This window comes from Emys orbicularis, chromosome 7 (genome assembly GCF_028017835.1).
Source record: "Emys orbicularis isolate rEmyOrb1 chromosome 7, rEmyOrb1.hap1, whole genome shotgun sequence".
NCBI lineage: Eukaryota > Metazoa > Chordata > Testudines > Emydidae > Emys > Emys orbicularis.
This window is the reverse complement of record NC_088689.1, coordinates 44903417-44928179: the sequence shown is the minus strand read 5'-3', so window position 1 is coordinate 44928179 and position 24763 is coordinate 44903417.

Below are 24763 nucleotides of genomic sequence, written 5' to 3'. Positions count from 1 at the left end.
ACGGCCCCACCATTGGAAGGGAAGCAGTTTCAGATTTGGACTTGTCAGATGTTCCGGCTGCTCCTCCATCTTTTGGAGAGAGCTGTGTCCTGACAGGCAGTCCAGGAGAACTGGATGCTATCCCTCCAGATATGACTTCCCCAGGGACTGCTTGTACCCGATACCATGGGGTCCCCCCACAAAAAGCTGACCCCCCTTTCTGGCCTTATTGGGGCCCAGGGATCCCTATGGCAGATGCCCATGACCGATCCAGGAATTTTACCACACGTCTCCTTTTCTGTACCCACCGGAGCTGTTGGAGGATGAGGAGGAGGCTATTGACCCGGATCCTCAGGTACTGATGGGAATCTTATCCTCATCTCTGGATGAAGCAGTCACTCCTTCCTCTCCATCGCCACTGGATAATCATAGGCAGTACCAGGAGCTACTGCAGAGGATTGCCAATGACTTCCAGATACCACTGGAGGAGGTCCAGGATGCACAATACCAGCTCCTGGATATTTTGCAACTTGCAGGCCAAAGTAAGGTAGCACTTCCAGTTAACGAGGCCATCATGGATACTAGTCATATGGGTCTGGCATACTGCAGCATCCCGCACCCCCACCCATAGAAGAGCTGAGAGACACTATTTTAACAACTATTCCAGACTGACGGACTTTGAAGACAAGCTTCCCCGAGGCCAGAGCCCAATTTCAGTTCTTCATAGAGGATGGTAAATTAATGGCAAGATCATCCCTTCAGGCTACAGTGGATGCAGCAGATAGGGCATATGGCCACTGGTATAGTCAGAGGAGGGTTTCTTGGCTACAGTCTTTAGATTTCCCCATGGAGGTACAGAAATACCATGCAGGACCTGCCCTTTGATGAGTCGAATCTCTTCAGTCAGAGAACGGATGAGTCCATACACTCATAGAAGGACTCGAGATTGACTCAACACTCCCTGGGCATTTACACTCTGGTCCCAAGGAAAAAACACCAGAGATGAGCCTATAGGCCACAGTCACCCCCTCCTCAAGTGTTCTACCACCAGTGTCCCGCCGAACCTCTGTGGAAACATCAGAGGGTTCAGAGGCCTCACTTCTTGGCCCCTTTTACAAAGATGACCTCTACCCGTTCCCAGCCACCTGCAAAGGGCTACTATTGACGTCTTGCTTGAGACCTGTCTACCAACACTGATGCCACTTACCTCTTTCCCCATTATTTCGGAGGTCCGTTTCCCACTCTTCACCCTTAATTGGCACTTTGATCATTATAGTCAGCTGGATCTTGGAAAAGATCCATCAAGCATACTCCATTGAGTTCCTCTCCCTCCCCCCTCCTAAGTCCCCTTCCCAGTCCCTGTTCAGGGGCTACTCTCATGAGGTGATTCTTCATTAAGAGGCAGACTCCCTCCTACAATGTGGGGTGATAGAGCATGTCTCTCCTCAGTATTAAGGGAGAGGGTTCTATTTCCCATATTTCCTAGTCCCCAAAAAAGACAGAGGGTGGACACCCATTCTGAACCTTCTGCAACTAAACATCTTTATTTGAAAGTTGAAATTCAGGATGGTTACATTAGCATTGATTATCCAATGTGATTTGTGGCTCTCGATGTGAAGGATGCATACTTTCATGTAGAAATTCATCCCTCTCACAGAAGGTTCCTGCAATTTATGGTGGGCCAAGAACAATTCCAGTTCAGAGTTCTTCTCTTTGGCTAGCAATAGCATCCAGAGTGTTTACAAAAGTTTTCTCTGTGGTGGCAGCCCAAATGAAATGTTAAAGTTACACAGTTGTCTCATATCTGAATGATTGGCTCCTGGTAAATTGCTCCTGCTGAGAGGTCAAGTTGGTGAGGGAGTTTCTGCTCCATCTTCTAGCAGCCCTGGATTTCTGCATAAACAAAGAAAAGTCCATGTTATCATCCACACGGATGATAAACTTCGTCAGAGTGACACTGGACTCTGTTTCTGTGAGAATTTTTCTTCCCACAGAAAGATTTCAGTTAATGAGCAGCCTGATAGCACGGATTACTCGTAGACCAAGAACTACAGTCAGATTGTGCCTCTTGCTTTTAGGCCATATGGCCTTGTGCACTTATGTGATGCCATACATCATGCTTCATCTATGATGTCTACAGGCCTGGCTCTGGTTGGCTACTCACCAGACAAAGATCCCATCAACTCTAGAGTGACTGTTCCCAGCAGAGTCATCGTCTCCCTCATCCGGTGGCTGAACCCAGAGAAAGTGAGAGTGAGTTTTGCCTTCAACACTCCCACCCCTAATGCCACCATCCTAACAGATGCTTCCCTTTTGGGTTGGGGTGTTCATCTGAACAAGGTACCTGGACTACACGGAAGGCCAGACTGCACATCAGTATATTAGAACTGAGAGCAGTTTGCCAGGGTTGCAAGTTGTGTCAGACAGTATCACCACAGTCATTTACATAAACAAACTGGGTGGAGCCAGATCTCTTCCCCTTTGCCTGGAAGCAGTCAGGCTTTGGAAGTGGTGCATCAGAAACAGCATCACTAACCAAGCTGCGTACCTCCCAGGTGCTCAGAACACTTCAGCAGCCAACCTGAGCAGGTGCTTCTTTGCAGCCCACGAGTGGGAGATTCGCAACTCTGTCCTGAGCAAAATATTTGCTCAGTGGGGTTCACCTCAATGGGATCGCTTTATGTCCCAAACAGAAAAATTTCCCTGATTGCTCCAAAAGAGCTATGGGCTATGGCACCCAGGGTGATACTGTCCTGATGTCATGGACAAACGATCTCAGATATTACTTTCCTCCCATTCCCCTACTACCACAGGGTCCTGAGAAAGATCTGTCATGACAGGGCCAGAGTCATTCTTCTAGCACCCAGTTTGGTTCCCAGAGTTCCTGAAAATGTCAGCCCTCCCCCAATCAGGATCTACCTCTTCCTGGACCCCATAACGGCGTGGGGGGTAGGGGTGGGGCAGAATCAGACACCCCAGTCCAGACTTGCTCCATCTCATGGCCTGGTGTTTGGATGGGCATTGGAAAATAGAATGCTCCTATTCAACACCTGTCCATTCTATCCTTACCCAAAGTAGGAAAGAGCCAATTAGGACCTGCTACCTAGCTAAATGGAGGTGTTTCTCTACCTGGAGGCAGCAGCATCAACCTTCTCCAGGCACTGTAAATATTCTGATCATTTTAGATTATCTCCTGTCACTAAAATAAATTTGGGCCTTTCCATTAGCTCACTGTGAGTCCATTTCAGAGGAATTAGTGCCTTCCTTCCTCCAGTAGAATGATGTTCTGTTTTCACCCACCCAACTACAACAAGATTCATGAGGGGCCTAGTCAGGACCTTTCCACCCGGGGTCAAACCTACACCTCAATGGGACCTCAATTGCATCCTGTCAATACTCACCAGACCACTGTTTGAAACTTTGGCGACATGCTACATGTCTCACCTGTCTATGAAAATTGCATTTTTAATTGCTATTACTTTAGCCAGGAGGGTGAGTGAGTTTGGGAGCCTTCATGGCAGATCCCTTTATCCTTTTGCCTCCATCCTAAGTTCCTCCTCACGGTTATTTATGAATTCCATGTCAACCAAAGTATCCACTTACGTGTCCTTTTTCTGAAACCCCATGCTTCTGCTGAAGAGAAGACTTCATTCCCTTGACATCAGACCTGCCCTGGTGTTCTGCAAAGGACCAAACCTATCAGAAAATCACACACTTTTTCTTGCCATAGCAGAAAGATTGTGAGGTCAAGCAAGATCCTCTCAGAGTATCTCTATGTGGGTTTCTGGGTGCATCAGCGAGTGCTACAGGTTAGAACATGCACCTCCTCCTGAAGGCACATTCCACTAGGGCACAAGCCACATCACAAGCATCCCTGCAGGACGCTGCAATACTAGACAAATGCAGAGTGGCCACCTGGAGCTCCATCCACACGTTTGCTAGTTCAGGCTTCTGCTACAGATGCAGCAGTGGGAACTGCAATACTGCAATCATCTTTGCTGCTGGCTTCCTTGTACCCCTCTCCAGCCTGAGCACTGCTTGTAAATCACCCATGTGTGGAATACACATAGCGACCAGCACTTGAAGAACTAGAGGTTACTTACCTGTAACTGGAAGCTCTTCCAGATGTATTGTCCCTATCTGTATTCCACTACCTGCTCTCCGTCCCCTCGGCTTTGGATTTTGTTGCATTCATAGTAAGAAGAGGAACTGGAGAGTCACTGGCCCACACTGCCTTGTTTGCCCTCGGTTGGGAGCACGAGGAATGCTACTGTACATGTGCAGCCCAATGGATGCTGCTTGTTAGAATTTCTGGACTTGGGCACGTGGTGCGCATGTGTACCCATGTGTGGACTACAGATAGGGACCACACATCTTGAAGAGCTACCAGTTACAGGTAAGTAACCTCCATTTCCAGTACAAACGTTAGTACGCAGTAACAGTATGAAGTTTTGGGATGTTCCCTAGAGGATTTTGATTCGAGTTAAAATTGTTTGACATTTTGGGGCTGGGGTAATCCTATTCTCACATGTCATGTAATATGAACTTTAAAAAAACTGTACACATTGATCAGATGAGCATGCTGACATTTTTGAAAGATAAGCACCTCTCAGCATTAAAAAACTCAGACATATATATGTTGTTTCCTTTGGTATCATCTTTTGAATTGGCAGATTTCTGGGTTGTGGGTTGAGACTTCTTTCAATTTTTTTGAAGGCCATGATAACCAGAATAAACTGAATGGAACTTGTTTATCCAAATTATGAAAAGGGCCTGTGGTATATGCATGTATCCATGCAATAAAGGGCATGTTTTTGAGTGCAACATGCTATTTAAACTGACAAAACTTTCATTTTATTGACATGCATGCAGCTTTAATAAAAGCTGTTGTTGCTGTTCACTTTTGCAAACTGACCTCTTTGCGAGAGGTGAACATGAATGGATGGAGTTCTGGTCAATGGAATGGTATGATCTTTGACTAACATGTGAGATATGGGGGTCAGATTCTAACTCCCGCTTTGGTCCCTTTGTATGGGGGCTTGGGAGGGCAAGGGAAGAGGTCGTCATCCCCAGCCGACACAGATGGTTCCTACACCATCCTCATTGCAGCCTACAGTGTAGGGGATGTGCATGGCCAGAGTGTGGTATACTCTGGTTATCCCTAGCTGGCAGATGATCCCTTCGGGGTATAGGAGCTGCTCTAACCTGCACATGGGACCAAGCAGAGAGTCAGGGAACTATAATTAGACCCCTGAGAGTGACCCATGTAAGCTGGATGCATCAGGGAATCTGGTATGTGATTTTTGTTGTTGTTGCTGTCTGCACCAGGCCATTACTGACCAATCTTTCAGGTGCAATGTTCCTTTTAAATATACATATACCTAGTGAATAAATTCTGGAGAAAGGGGTTTGATTAGCAGTGTTAGAAAATTGTCTTATTTATGTGGACTAGGGAGTGACCAAACAATTGCCCTCATTTTTGGCTTAACAGAAAATTTTAAATATGTGAGGATTGTTGTGATTTATTTTTAACTTAATTATCAGTTTTGCTGCATACCTTACTCCAATGTCACTAAATCAGTAATGCTGACCCAGGAATCACCTTACATATCCCATCTAATTCTTTTTAAATGTACAATTGATTTAAAATATTCTGTGAACTCACTGTTTGTGCACAACCTGTATATTTTGCAGTAGACACAATTCTTCTAGAAAGGACTGCTCATGAGTTGGATATTTTTACTTAAGGCTAGCTCCACTGAAAAATATGGTTAATTTAATTCCTCCCTTACCTCTTCTACACTTAGCTGCTCTGCAATAGCTTTTTTTCTTTCTGTAGGAAGTTGGCAAATGATTCTCCGACGCTGTTTTATGTTTGACCAGCAGGGGAGGCTTGTGCACAAACAGTGAAATTGTTCATGTCTGGAAAACGTATAATGTATCATCAGATCTGTGACATTTAGTAGTGTCTTAAATGAATTGACTTTCTTGACTTAATCTAAAGATGGTAGACATTTTGTAAAAACAGCCAGTACAAAAACTGTTAGACATTTGAGTATTGGCCTGAGGTTACCATCAGGCCCTTCAGAATGATTAGTACCCTCCTCTGTGAACCCATATAGCATAACTTTGCTATACAGTATGGAAGCTGTAATTGTTGCACACAATTTTATTTCAGGGAGTTCTGTTCCCCACTCCCCCTTTCTAATCAGAATGCGAGGGCTTGGAGAAGTGAGATAGGTGTTGCAGGTCTTTTAGGTCTAGATCCACACCAGGATTTAGATGTACAATGCTCAGTGTTGCAACATGTAACTTTCAGGCTTCCTGTACAATGCATAGGTTGCCTAACCCTCTATCCTTGGAAGCAGTGACTCTGAAAAAGACTTGGGGGTTGTGGTGGATAATCAGATGAATATGAGACCCCCTTTTGATGATGTGGCCAAAAGAGCTAATGTGATCCTGGGATGTATAAACAGGGAATCTCGAATAGGAGCAGAAAAGTTACTTTACCTCTGTATTTTGCACTGGTGTGGTTGCTGTTGGAATACTGTGTCCAGTTCTGGTGTCCACAATTCAAGAAGGATGTTGATAAATTGGAGAGGGTTCAGAGAAGAGCCACGAGACTAATGAAAGGATTAGAAAACATGCCTCATAGTGATAGACTCAAAGAACTTAATCTAGTTAATTTAACAAAGAGAACATCAAAGTGGGGTGATTTGATTACAGTCTATAAGTATCTACATGGGGAACAAATATTAAATAATGGGCTCTTCAATCTAGCAGAGAAAGGTGTAACACAATCCAATGGTTGGAAGTTGAAGCGACACAAATTCAGACAAGAAATAAAGTGTAAATTTTTAACAGTGAGGATTATTAACCATTGGAACAATTTACTATAGATTGTGGTGGATTCTCCATCACGGACAATTTTTAAATCAAGGTTGGATGTTTTTCTCAAAGATCTACTCTAGGAATTATTTTGGGGAAGTTCTATGGCCTGAGTTATACTGGAGGTCAGACTAGATGATCACAATAGTTCCTTCTGGCTTTGGAATCTATGAGGAAAACAAGACATAAGGGACTCTCAGAAGCCAGCCAGCAAGCTGAGTGGGGAGCTGCCAAAGCTAGCAAGTAGGAGATGCTGAGGAGAGAAGGGTATGGCCTAAGCCCTGTCTCACCAAGGTAGTTGGGCACCCATATAGTCTTGGGTAATCACAGCTGTGAACCCTCTCTAGGAGTTAGGCACCTAAACCAGGTCAGCCCTTCCTCAAGAAGACAGAAAGACACCCCCCCCCCTCACACACACACACACCTCCCACCCCCAATTATAGCCAATAACCCAGAACTAGGGCACTCACCTATTTGCAGATGCCCACTCTGCCTTAATTGGAACAGAGACTTGAGTCCAGGTTTCCCCTATCTGGAGGAGAGCCCTAACAACTGGGCTATTGGCTATACTGGGGTGAGTTTCTCTCAGACTTTCCGGTTGAAGCTTTTCCACTTTGTATATGTTAAATATTCACTGGAGCAGGGATTTGAACTTGCATCTCCTATTTCCCAGGGAGTGCTCTAACCACTGGCATATACAGTTAGTCTTGTTCTGGCCCAGTGACTAGTTAATGATTTATACAAAGTGGACCAGCTTCAACAGGAGAGACTGAGAAAGACCTGTGCCAGAATACCCAATAGCCTGGTGGTTTGGGTGCTCACCTGGGATGTAGGAGACCTGGGTCCCTGCTCCGAACAAAGCAGAGTGGGAATTTGCAAACAAGCCTACACATCCCAGGTGAGTGCCTATCCAGTGGGCTATTGGTTATTCTGGTGGATACACATGCACATGTGATCGTGCCAGTCAGTCAGCCCCAAAAATTCCTGAACTGGTCACCTCTGGTTGCCTTGTGTGTGAGGTCCAGTCCGGTAGGCATGCTCTGAGAACACTTGTTGGATTGGACCCCACAGGTGAGGCAGGCAGACAGGGGAACACCTCATTTAAGAACTATGCAGGGGCCTACGCATGAGCTAGGATGACACTGAGCTGTTTGGCGTTGTCAGGACTTGGGCAGTTTTGCACGTACCCACCGATTGAAATGTTGTGCATCTAGGGGACTTTACTGGCAGGAATTTAGGCACCCCCAGGGTTAGATGGCAGCTGAGTGGGGGGTTTGAGGATCTCAGTGGCATGTAAACATTGGACGTAGGTGCCTAGGGCCTTGGCTACACTTGCAGATGTACAGCGCTGTGAGTTAAACCTGACTTCGTGCAGCTGAGTAGGGAAAGCGCTGCAGTCTGTCCACACTGACAGCTGCCCAGCGCTCTGTCGTGGCCACATTTGCGGCAATTGCAGCGCTATTGGGAGCGGTGCATTATGGGCAGCTATCCCACAGAGCACCTCTTCCCATTCTGGCGCCGTGGGTTGTGGGAAGGGGGCGTGGGTGCGGGGCATTCTGGGTCCTGTCCCAACACCCCGTGATGCATCGCTTCGCATCCCAGAAATCCCTTTGTTTCCGTCCACCTTTGGCGCCATCTTTCAACGGTTTCTGTGCAGCGCGATCTGTCTGCGGGAAATGGAGTCCGAACTGCTGAGGCGTATGCTGACTTATCTCGCCAGCACGTCACGTTTGACTGTCGAACTATTCCTTAAGATCCAAAGTGACAGTGAGAGTGAGGAGTCCGACGATGCTATCGAGCCGCGTAACGCGTACGACACGAAATTGCTTGTGGCATTCACGGACATGCTCAGCATCGTGGAGCGCCGCTTTTGGGCTCAGGAAACAAGCACCGAATGGTGGGATCACATCGTCATGGAAGTCTGGGATGACGAGCAGTGGCTGCAGAACTTTCGGATGAGAAAAGCCACTTTCATGGGACTGTGTGAGGAGCTCGCCCCCATCCTGCGGCGCAAGGACACGAGATTGAGAGCTGCCCTGCCAGTGGAGAAACGGGTGGCTATTGCAATCTGGAAGCTGGCAACTCCAGACAGCTACCGGTCGGTCACAAACCAGTTTGGAGTGGGAAAGTCGACCGTTGGAATCGTGTTGATGCAAGTTTGCAGGGCCATTAATCGCATCCTACTCAGAAGAACCGTGACTCTGGGTAACGTGCAGGAAATAGTGGATGGCTTTGCACAAATGGGGTTCCCTAACTGTGGAGGGGCGATAGATGGGACGCATATTCCTATTCTGGCACCACCCCACCTAGGATCCGAGTACGTTAATTGGAAGGGGTATTTCTCTATGGTTCTCCAGGTACTTGTGGATCACCGTGGGCATTTCACTGACATTAACACAGGCTGGCCCGAAAAGCTGCATGACGCCCGCATCTTTTGGAACACTTGGCTGTTCAAGAAGATGCAGGCCGGGACTTTTTTCCCAGAGTGGAAGATCACGGTAGGGGAAGTTGAAATGCCCATTGTGATCCTTGGAGATCCCGCTTACCCGTTAATGCCGTGGCTCATGAAACCCTACACAGGGAGCCTTGACAGCAGCAAGGAACGGTTCAACTACAGGCTGAGCTGGTGCCGAATGACTGTGGAGTGTGCCTTTGGCTGTTTAAAGGGCCGCTGGCGATCTCTGTATGGGAAGCTGGACTTGGCCGAAAACAGCATCCCCGCGGTTATATCCGTGTGCTGTGCCCTCCATAATATTTGTGAAGGGAAGGGTGAAAGCTTCACTCAGGCATGGACCTCCGAGGTTCAACACCTGGAGGCTGAATTTGCACAGCCAGAGAGCAGGGCTATTACAGGGGCCCAGCGCGGGGCTGCAAGGATTAGGGATGCCTTGAGGGAGCAATTTGAGGCTGAAAACCAGCAGTGATATCTGGTGCCCTGCACGGGAGTGAAGTGCAGTAGTTCCAATCTTTGGGAATCAGTGTTTGCTAAGCAGACAAGCAGACTTGCAGTGCCTGTTTCTTTCCTGGGCTAAGGAGTCTTTTACTTTATGCAATAATAAAGAATGTTTTCAAAGCCAAAAAATCCATTTATTGAAAAGAAACAAGGGGGTGGAGTGGGGAACAGTACAATCACAGATTCGCGTATGTCCTGTCTGGTGTGCTGTGCAGGGAGTGCTGCACTTCAGGATAGCTATACTGCATGGTGATGGGAGTTGAGTGCAGAGGGTAAGGGTTGTGGTTTTCAGGGCTGGGTGGTGAAGATACTGGTGTTGGAGGCAGCGGGTGGCATGAAGAACACGGAAGTTGGGGAAAGTGGGTTGGAGGTGACAGTGGGGCACAACGGAAAGAGTTTGGGACAAGGGCTGTGTGGGGGGGTGGCGTTTGCGGTACTGCTCCTCTTTCTGCATGGCTACGAGCTCCTGGATAGCGTCTGCTTGGCGCTCCAGGATGCTTATGAGCCGATCCGTGCTTTGCTGCCACTGCTCTGTGCTTTGCCGCCGGTGCGCTGCGTTTTCCTGGCAGATCCTACTTTCTCTCTCCCTCCAGTTCTGTGCTTTCTCATTCTCTTTAATAGATTGCCGCATCACTTCTTGCAGCATGTCTTCTTTGCTTTTTCGCGGTCTCTTCCTGAGTCTTTGCAGTCTCTGAGCAGGCAATAAGAGGGACGGCTGAGGTCTCAAGGTTGATGCTGCTGTATAGGCAAAATGCAACATTTAACAGAGGCAGCATTGTTTATCCCAGACAGAGTAATGATTCCCCCCGCACTTAAGGAGTAGAAAACACACAGGGTCTACACAATTGCATAATTTTCCCATCCGAAACAGAGCACACATATCCCACGGGAGCCTCAAAATGGTGAGTAAGGGGGACTGATTGTTTCAGGGCTGCACTGTCCTCTTGGTTTCTGTGCCTTGGGGAGAGCCAACAGCTTCAGGGGGCACCTACACTGAACATTGTCCCAACATTTTCCACAGGAGTTCGTCCTGGACGATATCTTGCTACTGAGGGTGACCTGGGAAGCAAGGGAGGGTCTTCTACTGCAATGCGGCTTCCGCCCTGGCCCATATGCAGCTTGCCTGTGTGCAGCAATGGTCCCTCTGCCCCTCGCGGCACAGTGGTGCGGACACGTTAGCCTGGCTGGGACAAGGACCACGGTGGCTCTCCCGATAAACCTGCGCAAGCGCATTGCACACGTTCTGGATGAGACATTCGAGGAGATTACCGAGGCCGATTACCGCGATGTGATAAACCACATCAATGCACTATTCTGCATCTAGGCATGCATGCCTAACCCTCCTCTCCCAAAGAGCCCGCACCGAAAAAATTCCTTCCCGAAAAAAAAAAATGCTTACCGGGAACCTGTTCTTCTGTTTGTCCTCCACCAAGTACCGACCGCTGCGACTGGCTACCTTCCTCCTGGCTCGAGAAGAGCTCCTGGCTGCATGACTCCAGGGATTCCGGGGTGTCTCCATCCGGCCCACCACCCTCACTCCCGTTTTCCTCCTCCTCCTCCTCTCCCCCCCCCCCCACCGGCTCTGAAGTGTCCATGGTGGTGCTCGGAGTGGAAGTGGGGTTAACCCCAAGTATCGCATCCAGCTCTTTGTAGAATCGGCAGGTCGCGGGGGGAGCACCCGAGCGGCCATTTGCGTCGCGGGCTTTGCGGTAGGCACTCCGCAGCTCCTTCACTTTAATCCTGCACTGCAGGGCGTCCCGGTCATGGCCCCTTTCCATCATGTCCTTTGATACCTTCCCGAAGGTATCATAATTCCTATGGCTGGAGCGCAGCTGGGACTGTACAGCTTCCTCCCCCCAAACACTGATGAGGTCCAGCAACTCGCCATTGCTCCATGCTGCGGCTCGCTTGGCGCGTGGAGGCATGGTCACCTGGAAAGATTCGCTGATAGCACTCCACACCACGCCGGGCTGAGCAAACAGGAAGGGGATTTTTAAAATTCCCCGGGAATGTAAAGGGTGGGTCACATGGTTGGTTACCTGAGGCCAGGGCAGTAGAGCTTGAACTGATGACCAGAGTGGCTAGAACAGGCATTGTGAGATACTGCCGAATACTTCTGGAGGCCAGTCACAGCGCATTAGACGGCCACACTGGCACCGCAGCGCTGCAGTGGCAGCGCAATACACGCTATTCCTCTCGGGGATGTGGAGTACATGCAGCGCTGCAACCACGGAGATACAGCGCTGCAAATGCCTTGCCAGTGTGGACGGGGAGTGAGTTACAGCGCTGGGGGCGGCTTTACAGCGCTGCAACTCGCAAGTGTAGCCAAGGCCTAGGTCTCTGTGGATTTAGTGCTTAGTGCCCAATGGAGCAGACTGCAGTCCTGCCGCCCTGGTCTTGTCGTGCACCTAAGAGGAGGGCTGCTGACCACAATGACTTGGGACTTTGGAGGTTAATTCCCAACCAGAGTTCAGGATGATCACAGGGTGGTACTTCTACCTGTGAGCTAATTCAGTGCTCAAGGACAGGATTACTCTCTCTCTCCTCAATCCTGACACTACAATAAACTCCATTCATCCAAGGAGATTAAAGTAAGATACAAACAAACATTAAGATTCTTCACCCTGTGAAGTAAGTACTGGCACCATTTTAGTAAGGCCAGCCAGGGTCATTGGCTTGCCCAAGTTCAGTGCAGGATTGCCAACCCCAAGTATTCAGGATGCTGCACAATTATAGTACGACCCCACTCAGGTCTTATTCAGACACTGCTGCCCACACTCTCCCCACACCACCAATGACCAACTAGACTCATTGGACTAGTGGTCCCCAACCTTTCTGTTGCAATAGCATATTCAAGTTCCCAGAAGAGTGTGGCGCCGAAATGCCGCCGAGAACCGGCGTCATCGAGAAGCGTCGCCGCTGAAATGTCACCAAGAAGTAGCGGCATTTCGGCATCGACGCGTCTTGGCGTTGCCGCTTCTCGGCAGCATTTCGGCGGCTGGTTGTCCAGCGTCCGTGCTCCTTGGCGGCGGGTTGTTCGGCGGAAGCGCTCCCTTGTCAGTAGGTTGGCGCACATAAATGCCCCGGCGGGCGCCATGGCACCCGCGGGCACCGCATTGGGGACCACTGCATTGGAGAATGAGCAGGAGGATGTGGGAAAGGAGCTACCCTCTGAGAGCCAGGATCTTTTTGGGACTCAGGAACCTGTTGATGGCCAAGTGGAGAGGCAGCCCCAGTCCTGCCCTGTTACAACAGACTCTGATTCCTGTCCTGCATCAACTGATCCCGAATCCCAGCCAGAAACCCAGGCTGGGACTGAAGAATCAGATCCCATGGAGTGAACTTGGGCATGTAAGTACCTATTATTATTATTATTGGCAGATGTGAACTAGGAGTCCCACCTCCCTTCCCCCTTTTTGCTGCTTCAAAATGGCTTCCCCCAGCATGGCACAGGCACAACAATCTGTGGCCCCTCCTCCTGCCCCACCCTGTGGCAGATTTGAATAACAAAGCATTCATTTGTGCAAAATTCAACAGTTTATGGAGGCAGAGCTTACAGGGAAAGAAATGTGGTTAATTTTCGTAGTTTACATGATGTCTCAGTGCACATTGCACGGCTGGTCAAGGCACAGACAATGCTGCTTCCCATGGGTACAAATGCCCTGTAACACACATTATAGTTGACAGTCATTGCAGGGCCCTATCTATTTTCCTTTGCACTTTCTCTGTGTCTGCAGGGGAGATATAGCAAAACTTTTAACACTGAGAAACAGCTTGGTTTTGTTTTGCACATTATAGGGAATAGCCCCTCCCCGCCATGTCCCCAGTATAGCTTGCAAGCCATTCCCACTCCTGCAGCACTTCTGGGGGACAATCCTGGTGAATAACTTCACAGCATATCTTGGTGGTCTGCCTTTTGCCTTTTAAATAAGACCATCTTCTGTCTCCTAGTTACATGCCTCAGCGTAACATCGAGTGTCAGAACAGCTTAAAGGGGATGTAGAGGGGATTACTGTCCAGCTTGCTCCCCATAATCTCCCTCCTTTACACCTCTGAGGCCATAAACCTCCAGTGCATAAACAAAGCTGCAAAACCAAACTTGGAACATAGGTCCAATCACCCCACCCCTAACAGCATGAAAACAGGTACAATAGACTGAAATCCCAATGCACCCAGCACCCTTTGTACACATAAGACCACTTATCTCTGGGTTCCCCAAAGAATGGGAAGAGTCTCAGAGGTAAAGTCACATATACATACCAAAAAAAGCGATCATGACTTGTTTGGGATATGAACCATAAACTATTTCCCCCCCTACTGCCACAGCCACAGCACCTGCAACAGCCAAGCCATCAAGGACAGAACCTCTATCTACTGCTGACAAACTGACCAACCTGAAGGAGAGAAAAAGGAAGACTCGGGATGAAGTGTTGGCAGAACTCATGGCAGAGTCAGAAGCAAACCAGGCTGGCTCAGAGTTTGAAGGCTGTACATGAGGACCCAGGAGAAAGAAATGCACCTCCCCCAGGAGATCATGGCAGTGGCCAAAGACGGAGTTGCAGTGACCAGGGAAAGCGTGGTTGTGGCTAAGGATGGCGAAAGAGAACATGGAAAAAGGCAGAGAGATGCAGAGGCAACTCATAAGCCAAAATACCCTCCTGCCAAACACTCTCCTGCAAATATGCTGCTGCTAGGCCAGTGGCTCTGCAGACCTGTAATTTGGGATCCTGTCATGCTCTTCAGCCTCCAGACAATGCTAGCTACTGGGACCAGCAGCACTTGTAACCTATGTACCCTACAACAGTGCTCTCAGAGGCTCCCATTCACCTCTCAGATCCAACCTCTGGGCACCGACAACACCAGCACCTGGGAGTCCAACTCTTGAGCCACAGCACTCAACCCCAGAACGCATGCAGACGAGAAGTGCCAGAGGCAAGGTGTGTACTCACTCTTAACTTTAGAGATGCCCTATCCTGTCAATTGTTGTATTTGAAATGTTCTCACCGTTGTACTCTGAGTTTTGTTTGTACTGTAGCAGAAATTAAAGGTTTGCATATAGTTGGTGACTGAAGACAATTGATTAAATACATTTCCAAATACAAAGATATATTCTTCCATTGGTGTCATTAAAATGTTATTTTTTATTGTTCTTTCATAATAAAACTATTTACAGTACATCCACTATGAGTTGTCTTTGCACTTAACACAGAAAATCCTTTAAATAAAGCTGAAATAATTCAGAGGGTTTTACAAAAGCACACAGGGAAGTTTAAACACAACACCACAGTGCACCCAATGTCTGCATCCCAACACACCCACTATTGGCTGACAGGTTTATGCAGGAGACTCAAAATATGAAGAGTAGGCATCCCTGACAGAGTTCCCCCTGGTGTTTGTCTCTGTGGGATGCATTGCTGGCTTCTCAAACCTCCGAGCAAGGCTTTGCACCTCATCCATTGGCAAGGCTTTCCTCCTTACTCTCATAATTATTGTGTAAAACACAACATGCAGTGGAACATTTTTTCCCCCTGCTACTTCCAACCTATTCCATTACACTACTCTACAGCCAAAATGCTTCTGAAATAAATGTAGTCAAACTTTACTAATTCTGGGTCACTGAGAACGAAAATGATGCTTAAAATTGTTGATTGGCTCTAATTTTCAAGATATGCTATTGGGTCAGTATATACGACCCTTGACTTGGGAATGGCGGAGGATAAGTGAGTTATAAAGGGAAGGGATCTCAATTTAAACCAGAAATGACTAAAATACATCTTTGACTGGATCTATGAATAAATCTATGACTGGGTTTGGACAGTACTTGCTTTTTAGGCAAAACAATGAATGATGCAATCTGAAGCTGGTATTGCATCATACATGATATGAATTGCATCATGTTATTCCTAGAAGTCATGGATGATGCAATCATAACAAAGCTTACATCACTCTGCTGAACAAATTGCCCTATATCAGCTCTAGAAATCATACAGTGTCGTGCTCTCTTATTTGTCAGTGTTTGATTTTCCAAAGGGACACATTTCTGTTTAGCCAAAGTGAGCAGAGATGCCTCGTACTTGTGTGAACAGTGCAGATAACTTCTGCTATGTTTGTGGTGAAGTGACTTTTGCATCACAAAAGCGCAGTATAACCACTATGGTTAAGAAAGCCTATCACCTTTATTTTGGCTGCAAAATTGGAGATCAGGACAAGAGGTGGGCCCCACACATATGCTGCAACACTTGTGCAACAAATCTTCGCCAGTGGTTGAACAGGAAAAGGAAATCTATGCCTTTTGCAGTGCCAATGATTTGGAGAGAGCCAACAGATCATACCAGCAATTGTTACTTCTGCATGGTGCCTCCAGTTGGGAAAGGTGTGTCAAAGAAGAAAAAGTGGACTGTGCATTATCCAAACATTCCATCAGCTATACGCCCAGTACCCCACGGAGAAGGACTGCCGGTTCCTGGTGCACCAGAATCATTCTCACTTGAGTCAGACGAGGAAGAGGAAGAGGATGAAACTTCTGGTCCTGAACCATCAATGTCACAGGACCCACATTTTCTCCCATCCTCCTCCTCTGAATCACACCTCATAACACAAGGTGAACTGAATGACCTTGTCAGGGATTTGGAACTACCCAAGAGTAAGGCAGAGCTGTTGGGCTCCAGACTACAGCAGTGGAATCTCCTGGCAGGTGATGTTAGGGTTTCCATGTTCCGTGACGGTCAAAAGGATCTTGTCCCATTCTTCTTCATGGAAGGTGATCTTGTAGTCTGCAACAACATCGATGGTGTGATGGAAGCCTTCAACATCGTTCACGATCCAGATGAGTGGAAACTGTTCATTGATTCATCGAAGACGAGTCTTAAAGCTGTTTTACTGCATAATGGCAATGTTTTGCCATCAATTCCAGTTGGTCATGCAGTCCATATGAAGGAAACCTATGACAACATGAAACAACTTTTGAGGTGCATAAACTATGACCAACATCAGTGGCAGCTTTGTGGCAATTTGAAGGTTGTTGCTCTCTTGCTTGGTCTGCAGACTGGATACACAAAGTACTGCTGTTTTCTCTGCGAATGGGATAGTCGTGCAAGAGATTCCCACTACATCAAGAAAGATTGGCCACTCCGACAGTCATTGGAGCCTGGGAGGAAAAGTGTTCAGCATCCACCACTTGTTGAATCAAGGAAGATTTTGTTACCACCCTTACACATCAAGCTGGGTCTGATGAAGAACTTTGTCAAGGCCATTGACAAAACACAAGCAGCTTTCAAGTACCTCCGTGGAAAATTTCCAAGGTTAAGTGAAGCTAAGATAAAGGAAGGTGTCTTTGTTGGTCCTCAGATTCGTGAACTTCTTCGAGATGATGCATTTGACCATGCACTGCGTGGCAAGGAAAAGACGGCATGGAAAGCCTTCCAGTTAGTGGCAATAAATTTTCTCGGAAACAACAAGGCAGACAACTACAGGTTGTTGGTGGGAAAACCTCCTCAAGGCATACAAAAGCCTTGGTTGCAACATGTCACTAAAGATACATTTTTTGCACTCTCATCTAGATTTTTTTCCACCGAACTGCAGAGCAGTGAGCGACGAGCACGGCGAGCGATTTCACCAGGACATTGCAACATGGGGAAACGCTATCAGGGCAAATGGAGCCCATCAATGCTTGCAGACTATTGCTGGACAGTGACAAGAGATGCTCCATTGAATGAATACAAGAGACAAGCCAAGAAGCGCCGAGTAGACACTGAATAGGACTAAACTATGTACATAATAGTTTTTTGCTTTTTGTTTCATAATAAATTTTATTTATATAACCCTTTTGCTGATTTTTAAAGTGTTACATAAACAGGACAGGTGAAATATTATCATGTAAAGCAACCATAAACACATGAAAAGACTTAGGTTAACAATTTATGATTAAAACTCTACTATCTACACAATATACATAGACATAAAATGTAAAAACTTAAATATCTTAGAAACAGTAGCCAATCGGTTGTTTTAATTGTCATATTTGAATTCAGCACATCAAAATACATAATAAATAGCACATTTTATCTCTGAAGCAGACGACTTCTCAAAAATTGTAGACCAGTGTTATCAGCGCCATCTGCTTTTCAAATGGCCAAGTGCACACTTGATTACCGTGCTGCAGCTACTCAGGCAATAGTTAAAATGTTCCTTCCTTCTGTCCAAGCAGCCTGTATGTGGCTTCAAATTAGCCAGGGGAATAAATTGGGCCTCCCAGAATAACTGGACCCACCTTCACACCATTAATGTCCACGTTGCAACTCTGGGCAAACAGTCCTTTCTCGACTAAGGGGGGAGGGATAGCTCAGTGGTTTGAGCATTGGCCTGCTAAACCCAGGGTTGTGAGTTCAATTCTTGAGGGGGCCATTTAGGGATCTGGGGCAAAAATCTGTCTGGGGCTTGGTCCTGCTTTGAGCAGGGGGTTGGACTAGATGACCTCCTGAGGTCCCTTCCAACCCTGATATTCTATTATTCTAATTTAAATAGTACTGAATTCTGAAGCATCCTAGCATCGTGGGCTAGGGAATGATAGGCACATGGGTTCCATCAATTGCCCCACAAGAGTTTGGGAAGCCATGTGTGCAAAGACATAAGTAATCTCCTGAGCATTACCCAGCCTCAATACCTCAGTTAGACAGCACCTTATCAATGCTATAGCAGACCTGCATAAGAATGGCCCCAGCAGTTGATCTCCCTGCCCAGAATTGGTTGGCTACAGACCAGTAACATTCTGAGGTGGCCAGCTTCCAGATGACTATGGCAATCTGTTTCTCCATGGATACAGGACACTAGGGTTACCATATTTTAATTTTTAAAAAGGAGGACACTCCATGGGGCCCCGGCCCCTTCCCCGCCCCAACTCCGCCCCTTCCCCGGCCCCAACTCTGCCCCCTCCCCTGAACGCTTCGCCCCCTGCTCCTCCCCCTCCCCTGCTTCTCGCGAATCAAATGTTCGCGGGAAGCCTGAAACAGGGAGGCAGCAGGTAAGCTGGGGCGGGGTGCGGCGCGGCGCGGCCCCCCTGGCCGAGTGGCTCCCTTTGGCAGCCGGCCGGCCCAGGCCAAGAGGCTCTGGCCCCGGCGTCTCCCGCCTGGCTGGGGCCCCGGCCCCCGGCCAAGTGCCCGCACCCCCAGCCGAGCACCGCGCCGGCCCCCGGCCAAGTGCCCGCGCCCCTGGCCCAGCACCACGCCGGCCCCGCGCCCCCGGCCCCGGCCGAGCACCGCGCCGACCCCGGTCCCGGCCCCCGGCCAAGTGCCCGTGCCCCCGGCCTGGCCCCTGGCCGAGCGCCTGCGCCGGCCCGCGGCCAAGTGCCTGTGCCCCCGGCCCAGCACCGCGCCGGCCCTGCGCCCCCGGCCCCAGCCCCGGCCGAGCACCGCGCCGACCCCAGCCCCGGTCCCGGCCCCAGCCCCGGCCCCCGGCCAAGTGCCCGCGCCCCCGGCCCACCACCGCGCCGGCCCCCGGCCCCTACCTCCCTATTTTCCCGGACATGTCCGGCTTTTTGGGATTTCCCCCCGGACGGGGATTTGAGGCCCAAAAAGACGGACATGTCTGGGAAAATCCGGACATATGGTAACCCTACAGGACACCACTGTTACGTTGTGCAGTCTATATGGTTTTATAAAAACTTGATAATAAGTCAATATAATGTAACTGGGATAGTTTTAGAGAAAATACGGTAATAAGTGAATGTAACGTAACTGGGATATGCTTCATGCAAAAGGTCTCTTGTAAGGTATCATTACAAAGCTTATAATCTACTGAGTATGATCATCTGATTTGTATAAATGTACCACTCTTGTATCTAAAACTAGAAATATAAAATGTAACTCTGAGGGCCTATTGTAATTATGTAAAGTGTGGGCCATTAATGATGGTTTGAAATCTTGATGACTCCCATTAACCAGGACCATTGTCTGCAGATGGCTGTTTACCTGTGAGTCTCCCTGTATATGTGTGTGCTGGCAAGTGAGTAATGAAGTCTTGCAGTGACATGTGATCATGTCACCTGAACTGGAATCCATCTTTAACCTGGTGCTTTTCCAGTGGGGGGCGGGGGGTGGAAACGCAGAGGGACAAAGGGTTCCCGCCTTATGCAAAAGATATATAAAGGGGTGGAAGAGAACAGAGAGGGGGAGGAGCCATCATGGAGAATCCCCTAGCTAACACCTAAGCTGGAACAAGAGCTGTACCAGGGGAAAGAATTGTGCCCAGGCCTGGAAGGTGTCCAGTCTGAGAAAAACTTACTGAAGCATCTCTGAGGGTGAGATTATCTGTATTTAGTTTGATTAGACATAGAGTTGCACATTTTATTTTATTTTGCTTGGTGACTTACTTTGTTCTGTCTGTTACTACTTGGAACCACTTAAATCCTACTGTCTGTATTTAATAAAATCACTTTTTATTTAGTAATTTACTCAGAGTGTGTATTAATACCTGAGGGAGCAAACAACTGTGCATATCTCTCTATCAGTGTTATAGAGGGCGAACAATTTATGAGTTTGCCCTGCATAAGCTTTATGCAGGGTAAAACGGATTTATCTGGGTTTAGACCCCATTGGGAGTTGGGCATCTGAGTGCTAAAGACAAGCACACTCCTGTGAGCTGGTTTCAGGTAAACTTGCAGCTTTGGGACAAGTGATTCAGACCCTGGGTCTGTGTTGAAGTGGACTGGAGTGTCTAATTCAGCAAGACAGGGTGCTGGAGTCCTGAGCTGGCAGGGAAAACAGAAGCAGGGGTAGTCTTTGCACATTAGGTGGCAGCTCCCAAGGGGGTTTCTGTGATCCAACCCGTCACAACCACATATTGGCAGTCTGTCACTGAAGCTTCAGGGTCAGTTCTGCACAGATCTCAAAAAAAGTAGCCTTCCCCATTCTGAAGTTCTCTTGCTTCACCTGGTCTTCCTAGCTTTGCAGACCAATCCTCTCCCAGCAGTCCATGCTGGTTTCCTGGTTCCAGAAACAGTGCTGAATGCTGTGTAGGTGATCCAGAAACCAGTCCTCTTGTTCCAGCACCTATCTCACCCGGTGTTGAGTATAATTTAAAGAGGAAAATAACCTAAGTGCTATTATTATTATTATTATTGCATGCAGTGTAGCTGTAGCTATGTTGGTCCCAGGGTATTAGAGACACAAGGTGGATGAGGTAATATCTTTTATTTATTTTATTTATGCATCTGAAGAAGTGGGTTTTTTAACCCATGAAAGCTTATGCCCAAATAAATCTGTTAGTCTTTAAGGTGCCACCAGACTCCTTGTTGTTTTTGTGGATACAGACTAACACAGCTACCCCCTGATGCTATCTTTTATTGGACCACTTCTGTTTGTGAGAGAACAAGCTTTTGAGCCACACAGAGCTCTTGTCTCACTGTTATTATTGTTGTTGAGGTTGCCTGGAGTCCTTACTTATCAAACTCAACAAAGGGGGAGGGAAATGGGCTGATAGTGAATGTGCCAGTCTTGTTATCTGAACAGAGAAGGATTAATTCAGCTAGCCACTCTTAAACATTTTGTCACATGTGAAGCAGCTCATTATATTCCCTCTACTGGAACTTATAAATGCAGCAACAAAATGGGTGGGCAGAAGGGGAAAGATCACTTCCTTTTGCAAATTTAGAAATCTGATTATCTGGCACTAAATTCTGAGCTAGAGCGGAGTCTTTAGGAGAGGAACTGCTCTAGAGTTGGGGAGACTTTACAAGTCCATGTAAGCAAGTAGGAACAAGAAAGCTCTGGTGCATGAAAGAAGAATCCCCTGTTCCTTAAACACAAGATTGCTACTGGCTGCTCAGTAATACTGTACAGCTGCAGACTGGGCAGGGACTAGGCATGCTTAGGGGAAATCAAGGATGCTTGCCCCACCCCCTCCAAACAAAAGAGAAAGGAATAACATGAGGATCAGTGAAACTCTTGATTGAAATGTCAAGAACTGAGCTTAAATAAATACAGAGATCTAGGGAATGGAATCCCACTCATTGAGGCTGATTTGCCCAAGATAAAGGAAGATAAGCCTTGCAAAGGAGCCTGAGAATATTGGTTAATGCAAACAACTGATTTCACCAGAATAGCTCTGAAAAGGAAGCCAACACCTGGAGGCCAAATATTTAATTACTTGGCTGCACTAACTGACTTTAATGCAAACATTGTCAAGGCAGTGTTTCAATGTCAAGGCTGTCTTTAGGGAACTACAGGCTTTCTCAATAACATCTAATGTATTCAGTGAATGTCCCCATGTTGTTAATTGCAGGGAATCTCCTTCTGCCTCTTGTAGCAGTCAATTCAGTGCACCCACTCTGGCTTCAGTGACTGGAGGCTGTTCTAGTTTAAAGTCAGTGGGAGCTGTGCATGCACATTGGAGAGTGAATTTGCCCTTCAGCATGTAAAAAGGCTCTGACTCTCCAACATACTCTTTCTAAAAATGTTTTTCAAATCACAATTATTATTATGTGTATTACTGTAGCACCTAGGAGCCCCAGTCATGGACCAGGACCTCATTGTGTTAGATGCTGTACAAACACAGACCAAAATATAGTCTCTGCCCCAAAGAGCTCACAATCTAAGTAATTATGACTGAAGCATCTATTAATAGGTAAATCGGTGACTTTTGCTGTGTTTGAAACCTTTTCCTCCTCAGTATGGATAACATATGAATTATTCAGATACTGTGGTGATAGGAGCTTATAAGAACCTAGCTAGCTAGTAATTAATGTAGTGTATATAGTGCCTTTAGATCTCAAAAGACTTTGTAAACATTGATTGCTTACATTTTAAGCCTCATAAAATTTGAAATGAGCTTGGGATTATGTCCCCTCCTATAGCCCTTTCATTTCATTTTGCTGTTCTATCAATGGCCAGTATTTTGGGTTATTTACATAATGACCTCCACTAGATAGTGAACAATGAGAAATAAGTTTGTTTTCTTCTCCTTTCCTATCTGGTCAATGGTGGCATCTAGGCCACCAAAGGCAAGCTCTGCTTTGCCTAGCAGAGCAGGACCCGACTAGCTCTGCTTTGGAAAATCAACCTGCAGACAGTGATGAAGCGGGATACAGTTTCAACTCTTTTCCTTGGACTAGAATACATTGCCTCTGTAATGCACCAGCAATTCCCCAGCCATAGCAGACGTCACAGTGTTGCTCCCAAATCTTTGTCTCATGCTGAGCAACATACTGCTAGCAAGCCACAAGGCCAGATATGCTGTTGCTGTAAGATAAATTTAAGTGAGCTTCTCATTTCCATATGTAGTAAGATCTCTGAGTACAAAATCAGGTATCAGTTGTCACCCATTTAAATGCTTGTTTGTGAGCATGCATGTGTAATGGAGGCTTAGTGACCTTTCTTTATATGCTTGCTAAATGTTGCTGCAACCATTCTAATAGCTTAGGGGGAGATATTTAAAAGGCATAAATGACAGTTAGATGCCTAACCCTTATTGACTTTCAATGTAGGGGAGTAGGAGGAGGATTAGATATTTAGCTTCCATTTGTACATCTGAAAATCACCCTTTTAGATTATATTTTTGGATAAGGATCACTCTTTCTTGCAGGATGGGAGGGCAGTTGTTCATTTCCTTGGTGAAGTCCTGGCTATATATTCCTCAAGTCTTCCCCCAGCTCATTTTAAGCTTCCTTATCTTCAGATCTTTGGGTTGCAGCCAGTGTGCCTCTGACTGATGACTCTAGTCTACAGGATTCCCTTCAGTCTGTCTACACTGTTCTTAAATTGGTTTATTGGTCATTGATGAAGAATACAAGGCAGCCTGCTCCCAACAAAGTTGAGCTTCCAATTCTGCAGCTTCCCTAGTCCCTGCCAGAACAAGGGACAATAATGAAGGGCTCTTAAGTAAGTGGGCACAACTTCCAGTGATTTTTAGAATAGTGCCACTTTAATCCAGGGAAGAAGTTGGCCCTAGGAATCAATCACCATGAGGAGCAGAGCACTGGCATTAGGCCACCAGCTTGGCAACTTTCACTCTTTGTCATTAACTCCTTCATGGTAGCAGCCTCTACTACGTTGCCTTGTGTGCAGGTGAAAAGCAAACTGTCAAAACACAGTGGAGTATAAAATTAACTCTAGTGGCTATTTTTCCTCTAGCACAATCTCCAACTGACTGAAACCCTGCTATCTCCTTCAAAGATTTTGAAGTGAAGAAGGTCTTCTAAAAATAGCTATGACTGTTCATTTTTAACATGTACTTTTACTCTTCTGATGTCAAGGCAAATTTTATTAAAAAACCCAAAGCAGATTACCCTCTTCTGTGCTGTTGTAAAAATATTGATAACATCTGAAGGGCTGGGACACAGGTCTGAACAACAAGTTTGAAATACCTAGACTCTCAAGAGCTTCAGCTTCATATCCCAGCCCTACACCCTTGGAGCTAGGTACATTGGGCTAGACTTGCTTGTGCACTCTGGCTGCTCTGCACTATTCTAGTGGCTCTACAGCTGGCCAGGTGTACGTGTGGAAAGGTTTGCTGGGATAGCTGTATCAGTACACTACACTGGCAAATTGCTCCAAACTGTCATTTGGCGGTGCAGCTTTTTCCAGCCTTCCGAGTGAAATAAACTATTCTGGAAAAGTGCATTTTTGCTGGCACAGTTATGTTGGTCACGTCACACCTCATCACATCTCTGACCAACACAGCTGTGCTAGCAAAAGTTAACAGGAAAGAACTGGCCTAAGCAGCCATAAATCCAGTCTATCTGGTTAAACTGAGTTTAGGGTTGGTTTGTGTCACTGGATTGGTGCAAAACTGGAGCATACTGGTGAATAATCTGGCCACTAGAGTGCTATTTTACTGTGTGGTGGTCATATGAGGCATTACAAATCCAAGTTTTGTCTGCTTTCTGTGGTCCATACAGATCCTACAGCACGTTCCATAATGGTAGGGGTTTGTCCTGCTGTCCTTGGCCAA